This window comes from Triticum urartu, chromosome 2A (assembly GCF_056163025.1).
Source record: "Triticum urartu cultivar PI428250 chromosome 2A, HENAU_Tu73, whole genome shotgun sequence".
NCBI classification, from domain to species: domain Eukaryota; kingdom Viridiplantae; phylum Streptophyta; class Magnoliopsida; order Poales; family Poaceae; genus Triticum; species Triticum urartu.
Window position 1 is genome coordinate 512,069,410 of NC_141874.1, and position 14,149 is coordinate 512,083,558.

The 14,149-nt window shown below is 46.2% G+C and overlaps 1 long non-coding RNA gene across 21 annotated transcripts; it reads left to right on the plus strand.

Annotated features, from left to right (window-relative positions):
• The first annotated feature begins 1,870 nt into the window (after positions 1-1,870).
• On the plus strand, positions 1,871-8,645 carry LOC125538328 (uncharacterized). Of its 21 annotated transcripts, XR_007296299.2 has the most exons (10): positions 1,892-2,436; positions 2,957-3,106; positions 3,784-3,895; positions 4,485-4,762; positions 4,841-4,948; positions 5,072-5,180; positions 5,590-5,769; positions 7,003-7,138; positions 7,223-7,824; positions 7,905-8,645. It is a non-coding gene; the product is annotated as an uncharacterized LOC125538328 (long non-coding RNA). The 21 variants fall into 21 exon arrangements; XR_015616815.1 differs by lacking the exons at positions 3,784-3,895; positions 4,841-4,948 and adding an exon at positions 4,197-4,294 and having other exon boundaries at positions 1,871-2,436; positions 3,008-3,106; positions 4,485-4,605; XR_015616817.1 differs by lacking the exons at positions 3,784-3,895; positions 4,841-4,948 and adding an exon at positions 4,197-4,255 and having other exon boundaries at positions 1,872-2,436; positions 3,008-3,106; positions 4,485-4,605.
• Positions 8,646-14,149: the final 5,504 nt, after the last annotated feature.

Sequence of the window (14,149 nt, forward strand, 5' to 3'; positions counted from 1 at the left end):
GAAGTGTCGGTTGGACTCCACATACGCCTCATCCTAGATGGACTCCAAGATGGTTGTCTGCTCCACCGATTGGGCGACGACGAACTCCGCCATGGCCTCCTCCATGGTGAAGCCCGCAAACGGCGTCGGCTCCTCCGGCTCCATGGCGTCCAACTCCTCCAGATCCGCCCCTCCATGGGTTCCGACTGCTACTGCCCCTTCTTCTCCGGCTCCGGCGAGTTCGGAGGCCGGCAGCGATCCGGGCGGCACGCCTTGCCCGGATCTCCTCCTCGATCTGGAAGTGGCACTCCAGAGTTAGCCTATCGTAGGTGGTCTTCTTCTGTAGGGCCATATCAGGCGGCGAAGGAAGAGGGAGGTGGAGACGGAAAGAAATGTGCTCGGGCTAGCGGCTAGGAGAGGGAGGAAGAGGATGTGGATAGGGCTGGGGACGTCGGCGATCCGGAGCGGCGCCACGCATCATTTACACCCCACCGGAGGAGACGCCCGTTGAACTGTTGTTTTTTCGGGCGATTCCGTGTGGGACTCGGCCGTCTGCTCGATGTGGTGGACGCGCCCAGGCGTCCCCATATCTGCCCCATATTTGAGCTGGATATAAGGGGTGCTGGTCAGTCCGGCCATTTGAGACCTGTTTGAGGCGCCCGTCTTGGTCGGGTTTTTTCACCAGCCACTGACCGGGATGTTCGCGTTTGAGGCGGGTTTGGGGTGCCCGGTTGTAGATGCTCTAACTATCGCAAGATATGAGTCAACTCTGATGCCTCAGAGAACATCCACAGCTCTGCCACAGTGGTGGCTTGTCGACAGGGGTCCGACCGACTACGACAGAGCGCTCGAAGACGCGGGTGTTTCTCTCCTTCCACAACAACCACACGGTGAGTAGCACGATAGAGTCAAAGCCTTTCTGTGTCCGCGGTGGCACAAGCGTGCGAGGCGCGACCACCAATAAACAAGGGTGGAATCCGGGCTCAGGGTGAAATTGGCAAGGCCGCCTCGGGAGAGAGTGGAGTGCCATACCTCACGGGCAAAGACGAATTGAACGGTGATATTTTTTTTGAACTAGGATGACCACCTTTCTATTACATAGAACATAAATACATCTTTTCAGGAAACATCTAGGAGGAGTGGAAAGAGAGGTAGCGAGTCCAACACACTACCAGGAAACCCACCACATTGCTCGCCATTGAAACGAATGCTATGGGGCAAAAACCTGGCAGCACCAAAATAGCAAGCCCTATTACAAGCCCAAGGGTCGATGCAACATTCCCAGCAAAGTGGGGACAGAAAGAGACCATCAAGTACAGGAGACCAAATACGATAAACAATAGCAAAAGACCTAGTGCTTGACAAATCAGCAGCATATTTGAATCCCAAACTTTTCACTCTCCTTTTGATCAACGCATCAACAGAAGGATGGGCCGTCTAATCCCTCGATCGGCAGCCTGGAAGCTTCACAAAGCCTCATCAAATTCATGGTGCCCAACCTGATCATCTCAGCGCCGGATCGTAGCTTCTTCGCATCCCCCTTCAGTTGAAGACCTGCCAAGTACAGGAGAAAAAAGCATACAGAGAACACAATCTCAAAAGAAGATTTGATCATTTTCTTTTCAAATGTAGCCCTGTTGTGAGCTAGCCAAATGGCCCAAGTCAGAGCAGCAAGACCAACCATATGAAACTTTGCCCCATTAGGAAGAAACTTATGACACCATACATTGTATTTCTAGTAGTTATTGGGGCATAGTCAGTCCCTAGCACCACCACAGCAGATCTCCAAACCACTCGGTCCACTATACAAGTAAAAAATAGGTGGGTGGCAGTCTCAATCGGAAAACATTAACGTGTGCAGAAGGGGCGCTTCGTCGCTGCATCCATGTGGGTACAAAGGATTGGCCCGTCGTTTCCATTGTTTAGAAGAAAGAAAGAAAATGTGTTCGCTTGCCCTGCCCTCATTCCCCATCCGCACATCCCTCTCCCTCACTCGTCTGCCGCCGCCACCACCACCACCGGCGACCTCCTCCATGGTTGCCACCCCACCCCCTTCTCTCCCCCATTACCTTCTCCTCATCAGCGACCTCCTTCCCTCCCCCTCACCGGATCCGAGGCGTGCGGGCGCGGAGGCGAGCTTCTTCAGCGGTGTCCGCCTCCCTCTCATCTCCTCTGCTACTGCTCCGCCTCTCCAACCGCCCCGGGTCGCAGCCGCACCGCACGACGGCAGGCCAGGCGAGCTGCACCGCACCAGGTGGGCTAGGGCGATCTCCAACGCGAGCGCGCGCACCCGTTGCCCACGCCAGCGTGGTCCCCGGCCCCGAGCAACAGGAACACATGGTCCCTACCCGGGTCGCCGTAGCCGACACCGTCAAAGAGGGGTGGCGGTGTGGACAAGGACGCCATGGCTGTCTTCGCCGAGAGCGTCCGCATCTTCATCCACTGTCTCTCCACCATGTATGTGCCTCCTGCCACACATCTCCTTGTTCATCCTTACCTCCATTTTTGCCCTGATTCTTGGGAGTAAACCTGATTGATTTGGTGTATTAGGTTAATTAGGGTGGCCAATTCTTTTTGGGTAATCTGGGTGCGAATTTGATGCTCGTGTTCCATGTTTGGGGGTTTCTGGAAGTAGAAAATAGTGATTATTAATTTATTGGCATCAGTTAGCACTGATGGAGATTAGTTTAATTTATTGGATTGAAATTCTTTCATGTATCAAAATAGTGTTAGTACTTATGTGTTATGGTATTGAATGGTTTACCAAAAGGAAGAGGGCTAATTTTTCTTGCTGAAATGAACTCAGCTGGCAACCTTGCTCCTGGAAAGATTGCCGAGAAACATTTTGATTTTATAATTGGATTTATATATAAGTAAATCTTGCATCTTGGTTGGTCCAGCTATGCCTATGCCTATATCTGAAAGTTATTGGCGTACTTTTCCCCTTCTTAAGTCGATATTTCATTTTGATTTGTAGGACCATGAGTAGGGTTGCTCATCATTAAGAAGTGTGTTTGTTCATGGATAGTTGCACAGTGGAGGAAGAATTTGGTTATTTGGAGTGTGCACTGGAGTTATTGGAAGATAATTCCATTACTAGATCACAACTTTTGGGACATAAGTACAGGTAATAGCTCTGCTTTCTCATTGGTGTTCCATTCAATATTCAATCAGGAAAAACACTCATGAACTGGAGGGTCATACATTGATGATTTCATTGGATATCTGCCTTAAAATTAATCTCTTGTTTGAAGGGTTTTCTGATGTGTTAATTCACTTATAAGAACAACTATGTACATGGTTGCTGCACTGCATGATATCCTATTGTATTGCTTCCCATTGAAGATTAATTATGAAAACAGATATAAAATTGTTGCTGCTTTTGCTAATAGTTGCTACTCACTTGCGTTTGGATCTTCGATGCCACCATTTTTTGGAGAACTGATACTTGTGTATTTGCTTTTGTTGTTATGATAAATTTTGTATTCTGATTTTGTGAACTGGGTCTGCACCGATACACATTGTCCTAAAAAAAGTTAAATGGAGACACTCTGATGATGTTAAAGCATTTTCTATATCTCGAGTATGAGGAAGTTAACCAGATGGAATGTATGATGATAAGCGCTCTGTAGTACAGATGGTTTAGTAGTACCATACTACCTTGATTAGATGTTTATAATTGAGGTGCCGCACTTGGCTATGCCCCTGCCCGTCGTACAGTCTAATCTCCCTCCCCCTTGCCTCCTACCTTCTCTCTTCAGCTCCTCTATTTATTTGTGCAAATTCTTTTTTGTTTATACCTAGAAGGTGTTTGATGAAAGTTCAGCAACATCCAAGCATGCTCAACTCCAGTTCGCCAACACTCAAAATTTAAACAAAACGAGAACATCGAGTGTGCACTACTGATGCCATCATGGTAAACTCACTGCTCTTGTTTGATTTTATTTATGTAGTCAACATTTTGGTGAAAGGATCCTCACGTGTTAAAAAATTGTACTCACATAAAACTGAGTATTGGTCTAAGGAGCTGGTGGCAAAACAGGAATTAATGTTCCTTTATTTACTTAGAGCTTATGTTCAGATGATTGACATTTGCGTATCCCCTGTTTGTAGTATCATTTTGTGTCTTGTGTTATTCCTATCATTTTTTGTTCTCTACAAATTGTAAATTTTGAATTCAGTTCACTGATCTTTGATAGTCATGTATAACTTGGCAGAAAGGTTTCCCTACAAATAAAAACCATAAGTTTCAGAAATACGACAAGAAAGGTCATGGGTAAGACAAGACAGCAGATGGCTTTGTTTATCAATCAAGGTTGTCGTACATACGATTAGCTTGTACATGCATCGGAAATTCACATTTGTCATCCTTTAATTTTACTATTACATGGTGTGTTGTGTGAGTTAACAGGGATCAACTGAACTATTTTTCAGTTTGCATCCTCTGTTTTTTCACGGTTCTTTCAGGATTTGCTTGTTCACAAATTTCTGTGTTGTTTCTGCAGGCATTATTATGTCACCATGAACATTGGGGATCCGGCCAAGCCTTACTTCCTGGGTAGCCCAAGTTTGCTTGACTGTTGGTTGTGCAGTCCTTTATTCTGTAACTGTACCTTGACTATCAAGGCATGCAGTGCCATTTGTTTCTTGTAAACTTGTCTTACCTTTCATGCATTTGTCTGTTTAGATATTGTAATTTGATTTCCCGCTTCTCCGTAGAACAAAGGAGGAGGTATGGCATGCAATCTATTGGAAATGTGTTGATGTACTTCTTAACAGGAAGGTTGTTGACAATAACCACACGTAATTTTCTGGCATCTATGCTATTCTCTGTACTAACACATGCTGGTGTTGCTGTCAGTCTTCCATGGCAGGTCTGAAAGTTGGGAATAGAAGCATAAATATGAGAAAATCAACGAAATAAAAATTGCTACCATTTAGGCATCTTATTTATTGTATTCTCTTACATGTAGGTCCTCTGTCATGAATATCCTACTGAATTTGCATCTTATTTTCATTACTACCGCTCACTGCGTTATGAAAATACGTCAGACTATCAGATCTCAAGAAATTGTTCTGCTTGAGAGTGCAGATGGCGTAAGGCAGGAAAGGAAAAAGGCTTTTTGTGGTGATCGGGATCAATACCGCCTTCGGTAGCAAGAAGCGTCGTGATTCTGTCAGGGGGGCCTGGATGCCTCAAGGTTCATTACTTTGCAATTCTACCTGATTGTCTCCCTTGTTTTGGCCTGCTGTTGCTTGCTGGATTCCTTGTTCTTAGTTAAAATCGATGCAGAGGAATGTGTATTTAATCAACTAGGATGATGGCGTGCAGATAGCAAGGAAATTACAGAGAAATGTGCAAGTACATAATCAAGGGATCAAATAGGATCATCTATTGTCCCAGCAAATAGAATCAATTAAATGTGATTTTTTATCATCATAACAACTAGAATAATCAGATAGGTTTATTTAACATCATAGCTGCCTTGGGTCATACAGTTTGTTTTGTTGCCTGCTTACTTTCTGCTAAGAGTTGAGCTATTTACATTGGGATATCATTTAGTTGTTTGACTGTTATTTCACCACATATATCTCGTCGTTGTTTATCAGGTGAGAAACTCAAGAAATTGGAAGAGGAAAGGGGAGTCGTCATTTGATTTATGACCGCTTCATTTCGTGTTTCCTCTGTGTGGTGTGAGGTGCGTGTTGTTTTGAGAGCTTGAAGCAAGCAGAACGCCTAAGGAGCGTCCTGGGGATGACAGAGGCATTGGCGACGACATCAGGCGAGAGGTATCGAGATTGCAAATAGCTTTCCTGTTTCTGCGTTTCTTACTGTATATGTAACTTCGTCAGTATTCAGATCGTATAGCCTATGGGGAGCAGCGAAAAAGTGAATTTGTTGATGCTTACAATTTGGACTGATATGTTTGATACATTTGCACTATGTCTTCTGTAATAGACAAATTTTATTTTCGCAGTTTCAGGTATTATGGTTGATAGCATACGGTTATTTTTAAGATCAAAAGTATATGATTATTTTCAATGCACCCTGGTAGAGTTGTTCCATTTTTTTAATTAAATATTTGGGTATTGAGACAGCATGAACTCACTAAGTCACTACTATTGGTTCCCTAGCTTAACATTGGTGTGAAGTTCTCAACCTGATATCTCTCACAAGTTAAAAGTGGCCTTAAATATCAACTCCTTTATCACTAGCTTTCATGATATTTTACTTTGTGAGGCTTACTACATTATTTTGTATATATGAAATGAAATGTTATTGTGGCTCAACACCCATGGAATTCTCTTTACAAAATGTAACCAAGCTGTATGATTTTCCGCGCCAGAATCCATCAAAATTCTATACCTGACAGTCATGATATGATGGATCTGGACGAACCATTTGATCCCACGTTTAGTCGACCTATGGGCAACCATTTTGGTAATTACAAGAGTACGTTCATATATATGGTGACTGATACAAGAGGACGGTAATTACCTTTTGATTATTTTGATTTAGCGGTCATGTCTAATTGCTTGATTGAGTAATAGTGCTCAACATGTCACATCGTATATTTCTGATTAGTGGTACATATTGTAGTCTTAGTGATACCTTTACTTTTTTTAAATCATTTTCCACACACACATGACTGATACAAGACCATGGTAAGTTTTTTATTTGTCCACCTGCATATTTTTTCTGTTTCTTGATTCTTGGGTTACGGCTCGATTGTTTGATTCTTGTAGTATCGCTCTGTTAATGAAGATAGTGCTTGTTTGCGTGTAAACACTAAGATACTGTGTATTACCTGTTGTGCTTGATCAGTACACCCTGATATGGATCGCCTTCCAGAGTTCATGTTAACTCTAGGAAATGATGTAGGTTTCCTTTTATTATTCTGTCCCGTTCATTACATATGGTGTTTTAAATTTGATCATGATATATCCATTATATATGATGCTACAGCTACATGTTCATTCAGAGTTAATTGTTGTTGGGGCTAAACATACATTCCGTTACAGATGAAGACGACATCGATCAAGAGCTGCTTGCACAACCAGAGGCGGCATGGGCTCAACGCAAGTGGACCATCATCCAGCACGTCTTGTTCCCGTCCATGCGACATTTCCTCATACATGAGGGCTACATCATTTACAAGTAAGGAGATTAACCTCACAACTTCTTGATTTTCCCCTCTTTCCAGTGCCCTGCTCCCAGAACTTATTGTCTTTGCTTGTGCAGATTTTGATTATGTACGCCTACAAGGTATTTGTTGAAAATCCCAGAGGGCTGGCAGGGAAGGAGTGGTCTATATAAGCCATGTGATTCCATTCTTCAAAAAATCAGTACCAGACAATCATAACAAGATGATTTTGAGATTAACGAGAATCCATGAGATGAATAAAAGTATGAAGAAACAAGGAATTCTGTCACAGGAGAAACTGTGGTACAACACTTCAACACGGCACAGGAGGCAGATCAGGGCAACTTCAAGGATAAGGCAACATCTGCAGACCTGGAGGTGGTTGAGGTGACCTTGCTGTTGGAGTGGTTTGCCGATTATCGGCAGTTTGGTTGCACGCTGGAGCTTATCACAAACAACACACAGGATCTCAGTTCTGTACGGGCTATGGTGGGATAGGAGGGATCCTGCGCTACCGGGTTGAGGTGAACGCTTACGAAGACATACTTGATAAGGAGTATGATGAAGACTTTGAAGACCAGTCAACTGAAACTCCAGTGAATTCAGTACAGGAGGAGCATGTCCTAGCCCGGAACCGGAACGCGCTACGCGCCACAGCAGGAGGCTGAGGCATCTACAAGCTCATCGAGGAAAGCTTAAGGTTTGTACTAAATTATGGCAACGCTTCTCTTATAAACAAATGATCACGTTGTAACATTCGATTCAATTTTCTTATTTTAGGAAGACAACGAGAAGACTTGAGAAATGATGATATAAAGTATGCTGCTGTTGCATGAGTTAAGTCCTCTCAGCGTGATTGGGAGGTATCTAGACAAATCTAAGACAAGTAATTTGGGATGGAGGTAATACAAACCAAAGTAATTTGCCCAACAATCACCAAGCCACATACATGCGACATTGTACCGAGTAGGCAATCCAACTTTCTTTTGACAGTGAGTAGGAAAAAAATGGCATGACTTCAAGTGCGACCACTAGAACTGTGTGAGATACCCTTTTTTGTAATAGATGATGCGTCATCAACACATCCTGATAGTGAGCTGTGTTTGAACCTATGGAGATTGCTTCTGTAGACAAGCTTTACAAGATCTTCGAGAGAGGCCAGCTAACACGTAGGCCATCAGTCACTCCATATGTAGAGAAGGGATGGACAGCGCGACTGACGCCTTTGCTGGTTCCTTCTGGCACGTGTATATATAATGTGGTGGCACTATCAAAGTTGAAGTACTGATTGTGCCCATTCCAAATGAACTGTTTCTCTGAACTTTGTTCTTAAATAGACACATCGGGTCATCCCTCCTCGGTAAAGGGGTTAGTTTGTTTGTTCTTTCATCAGCTCACTCCAAGCTTGATTACATGGAGCATTATGAAAAGGTTCCTTGGATCTTCTTGGTCTGCAACAACTGTTGATGCTGGATGTAGCCATCTTTCTGAGTTTCTTCCTGTTTAGTTGGCTATCTCTTATCTGAAACTGTATGACACATTTGCTCATTTTCTTATTGTGCCTTGCCGATTTTACTTCAAGCAGGGGCGGAGCCAGGATTTTGGTATAGGGGGGGGGGGGGGGGGGGGGGGGGGGCAAGTCAAGTTCATTTTTTTCTGAAGCAAAAGTAAATAACTATAATCATACTATATATTGATGTGTTGCACACTAAAAAACATGCATACGATTGTATGAGTTTAAATTCGCCTCTACAATTGTCAAATAAGATGAAAAAGTTTAATAATTTCACTGCAAGAGAAATTACCTGCTAACTCTTTTTCAACATGTAAGATCATTCAATATCGAAGTAACTCGTCTCCCATATGGCGGCGCTTAACTGATAAATAAATAGTTAGAGTGTTTAGGGGCACTTTGTCGCTGATATGGTCCCTCAGGTGTATATAGAAATTGGAGCTTCATCTTGCTTGTCCGGTGGTAGCTCCAATTTGACAATGTTTATCAGGTCTTGCAGATAACTTGGGGTTATGTTGTTTTCTTATTCTACAACTTTTATCATGTCCGGCATATTCTTATTATGAGTGTCAATTCGACTGGGATTTGTAACTTGCGCATCAGCATCATTAACAATTCAGTAGGTTGAGAACTTGAAGAATCCGGCTTAAAAATAATTAATCATAGAGGCATTTTGTGGCGCTTTTATCTTCGTATCTGTCGAATTGCAGTCTCCCAATTAGCTGTTCGACATAGGAAAAATTTGCATCACAAATAGGAACTCATATAAGATAATTCGCATCATGATCACCATTATTTCAAGGATAATACAAGATAGGATCGTACCATCACAAATCACACAACCGAAACAAGTAAACAACAAAAAGCTAATGTATAATTTGAACAATGATACAAGACAGGAATTGAGATTACTAGATGGTGTGATGTAGTGATGTGTTAAACCATGTGTCCTTGGCTAGTTCCCGTTGGTTGGATCCGGAAGATTTGGCAACTGAAGAAGGTTGCGTCGCGCCATCGCCGTAAGAATAGGATCGAGAGCAGCAGCAGGCTGGGAGAGCAGAAGCGGCCGGGTGGCCTAGGGCACGGAACGGCTGCGGATAATTTTCTGCGTACTAATCACAGGAGAACGCAACGCCCAGGAGGAGACTTGAGCCAATAGCCCAACCTGACTGCTAGTAGGCTTCACATGGGCCTTATTCCCTTTTCTAAACTTAAGGCTGAGATAGGGGGCCAAGTATAGATATACGTGGGATTACATGCTTTCGTATTGCTAATTAGACAGCATCGCTCGATCATTAGGGGGGGCCAGGCCCTGCTCGCCCCCCCCTTGTCTCCGCCACTGACTTCAAGTGCACCCAACCGTCACTAACTCTGCCTTACCTTTACATCCAATGCTCATTACTTACATTTTACAGCTCGTTTACTTTAATTTCTTGTGTTTATTCAGTTACTACTTCGTACAGATGATTGCAAATCATTTTAGTGCTCAGAGACTTCCAACTCAGGACACTATAGTGCTTTGTCTTTTATTTCATTTTATTCCCATGTGCCAAATGCATATGTTCATTCTCTAATTCTTTTCAAAATGAGATCCATGGGCACTAGCACCCAAGATGTATTTTTATAGAAGAAGCTTACCAGGGTGAGATCACGAAAATTCGCCCTCAACGGCCTTCCCACTGGGCTACTGTCCAGTCCTCTGTGCATGTGCATTTTATGCAATAGACATAGACAACTAAATGTGTTTATGTTATATTACTTAGTTTTTGGCATACACCAATGTACTAGTTTCCTTTTGTTCCACTTATTCATCACACTTTGCACTTAACTGACCATGTTACTTAGAATATGATGCAATAACATTACATAGTGTATACACTAAAGGGTCCTCCTAGCACCGCCCAGCTTCCTCTCCCGGTGGCGCCACAACCGCTAGTTTCATTACAAAAGGAGCAACCATGATTACCATGCCATTTCTTCCTTTCATCACTTGTCTAGTGAGAACGGCATCTTGGGCGAACTGCCACATAAAGATTTGGATTTTGAGAGGGATTTTGGCTTCCGAGGTCCACTTAAAGTTACAACCACTAAGAGGCCTTTCCAGCCACTTGTACATAGATTTAATCGAGAAATTGGAACTCTTGCTTAAACCCCCCAAAACCACATTATTTTCAGTCTTGAGTCATATCTCGGAGATATGGTCACAAATCTCACGCTATTGCATAGTAAGCATTCGACATATGCGACGTATAAAAAGGAGGATACCTCAACTGCACCAAACCTATCAACAGTGCAGTCTTGATCCGTGTAGATTCAAATAATTGAGGGAATTGTATGTTAAATGGGATCAACCCTTTAACATGATCTTTCCAAACTCTAGTCATATTGCCAGACTCAAGTTTTATTTTCCCACCAACCATATACAACTCTTTGACCTTCAAGAGAGCTTTCCAACGAGGGGAACCAGAAAATTTAGGGGTCACATTAGAGCATCTCCAGCCGTTGGCCCCCCCAGGGGGCGCCTAAAATCGCCGTCTGGGGGTGAGCCGGTGCAAAAAATGGGCCTGGGGTGAGTTGGTCCCCAGCCGCTGGCCCCAGGGCCGCCCTCAGGCGTGTTTAAAAAATAAAAAAAAGTATAGCAAATTTCGGCACAGTTTGGCGAAGTTCGGCTAAACACGACAAATTTCGGCCAACTTGGGCATATATTTGGACAAAGTTCGCTGATTTTCATTACATAGCAAATATATAATAAACTAATCTAAAAGAAATTGGCTGAACACCGAGTAGTCGCCGTCGTCACCGCCATCCTCGTCGTCGGCCTTCTCCTCCTTGACGCGGGCGCCCCCGCCGGACCCGGCGTCGCCATGGCGGACTAGTGGCGGTGGCGGCGCGTCGTCACTGTCATCGATGACGACGACTCCTCCTTTGTCGCGGCCCCGGCGGCGCTCCGCGAAGCGCTGCAGGGCGGCGCACTGGCGCTCCATCGCCATCTTGAGGGAGTCCTGGCGTGCCCATTCAAGGGTCGTGTCGTCGTCGCGCTGGACCTCGCCGTGCTCCGTCTTCACGGCGGCAAGCCCCGGCTCTGCCTTCACCGGCGCGAGCCCCGGCTCCGTCTTTGGCTTGACGAAGCGCGGAGGAGGAGCCGACGAGGAGGCCGCCAACCGCCCTCGTTGATGACGATGCCGGCGCTGCGAGTGCGCCGGCCGAGCGGCGACTCCGCCGCGGGCTCGGCCTTGACGCCGAGCAGCGCCGGAGTGCCGGAGGAGTGCGAGGAAGAGCGCGAGGAGGAAGAAGAGGAGGAGCCGAACCTCCTTGGCACCCATGGCCCGTCGCGTCGGTGGTGCGCCTGGGCGGCCGCCCTCGCCGGGGGATACGCCAACGGCGGGTCGTTGCCGCCCTCGAGGTGCGTCCGCACACCCTCGAGTGTGCGGCCGGGGACGCCCCACCACAGGTGGCGCCCCTCGCTGTTCTTCAGGCCGCTGACCACCGCCGCGCCGTTGGTGGACGCCATCCGCTGTTGCTGACGGCGCTCGAAGTACGCCGCCCAAGCCACATGGTTGTCGGCGGCGTACTGGGGGAGGAGAGTTGGGCGGCGGTGAGGGAGGCGCGCACGACGTCGACCTCCTCGGCGAAGTAGGTGGGTTTGGCCATGGCGTCGGGCAACGGGGGAATGGGCACTCCCCTTTGCTGAGCCTCCAGCCCGTCGGCCTGGCGCGCATGTCCGGCGGCCCCGGGATGTTCGCCTGGAATAGGAGCCAGGACTCCTGTTCGCGGAGTGTGCGGCGGCTGAAGCCTTTGGCCGCCGCCTCGTCTCCGGGGAAACGCTCGGCCATCGGGGAGGGGAGGAAGAGGGGAGGGGCTGGGCGGCGGCGCTCGGGAGAGGGGAAGGCTCGGCGGCGGCGCTCGGGAGAGGTATAGCTCGGCGGCGACGCTCGGGAGAGGTATAGCTCGGCGGCGAGGGCTGGGCTGGTGTGGCCACAGGCGAGCGAGGCCACCGGCTTATATAGCCGCGCCGCGCCCGTGTGGACGCGTGCGAGGGAGGGGAGGCGTCGGCGCGCCGTCCCGTGACGCGCCGCCCGTGAGGAATCAATGGCAGGGCTGACCGGCGGCGGCAGTCTTGCCATTGATTTCCCGCGGGAACCGAGGCGTTGGGGGAAGACGGGGTGCGGTGTCGCTGACGCGGCTGGCCCGCGGCTTTTCGTGCCAAAACCACTCGCCCCGGCGCCCCCGGGCGCCCCCCAGCGCGTCGGGTTCGGTCTGGGTCCGCCGGCGCTGATTTCGTCCCAGGCCGGCGAAAATCAGGCTCCTGGGGGCGCGACTGAACCGTTTTTTCAGCACCGGCGCGAAAATCGGGCTCCTGGAGGCGCGACTGAACCGTTTTTTCAGCACTGGCGCGAAAAAATCGCCTGGGAAGGCCTTCCTGGGGGCGCGGCTGGAGATGCTCTTAGCCACAGACTTATTAGAAAGATATCCTGCTTTGAGTATATCTTGCCAAATCCCCTTTGTGTTTCAAATTTCCACCACCATTTCATCATGAGGCCGATATTCTGTTTTCTAAGGTCCTTTGCACCAAAGCCTCTTTTTTCTTTCGATCTATAGATCCTATTCCATTTAACAAGGTAGTATCTACAACCTGGTGAAAAGAACTTTCTCCTATGTTTATCCAACCTTTTCATAAAGGTCTTGCTCATAAGACACATCGACATATGATATGAGAATAATTGGGAACGCACAGAATTCAGAAGAGTGTGTCTGCCCCCATAGAGGCTACATTGCCCACCCAAGCATCAAAATGTTTGAGATATTTCCCCACGAGAAACTCCCAAACAGAATTTTTAAGGAAGGTAAAAATCACTGGCATCCTAAGGTATTTGATAGTAACCTATTTCATAATTAAAGAGTTTAGCATACTCTTTAACAATCTCTTCATCACCCCAATGGTAAGAATCTCACTTTTTTGAAAATCACCTTTAATCCAGACATCATCTCAAACAAGTATAACAACAACTTGTGGTTGACAGCTCTGTCTAAGTCATGTTCAAGACATACTATGGTGTTATCTGCATACTACAAGACTGCCACATCTTTAGGAATAAGATCAAAAGCTAAGCCAACAATGAGGTCATTTTGTTGGGCATTTTTATCATTTTAGTTAGGCAATCAGTTGCAAGGTTAAAGAGAAAGGGCGAGAGGGGGCTTCCTTGGCGAACCCATTTAGCACTTTGGAAATAAGGCCCAATAGAGTTATTAAGCTTGATGCTCACCGTGCCATTGTATAAGATTTGCCTAATACAATCACACCAAGTGTTATTAAATCCTCGAAGTCTATGACACTCCAACAAGAACTCCCAATTGACCTTATCATATGTTTTCTCGAAGTCGAGCTTAAGTACAACACCCACGTGTTTCTTAACATGGATATAGCTGAGAAGTTCATGAAGTGACATAATACCATCCAGAACATTTCTGCTTTTGACAAAGGCATTTTGAGTAGGGTTGATGAGTTTATCAG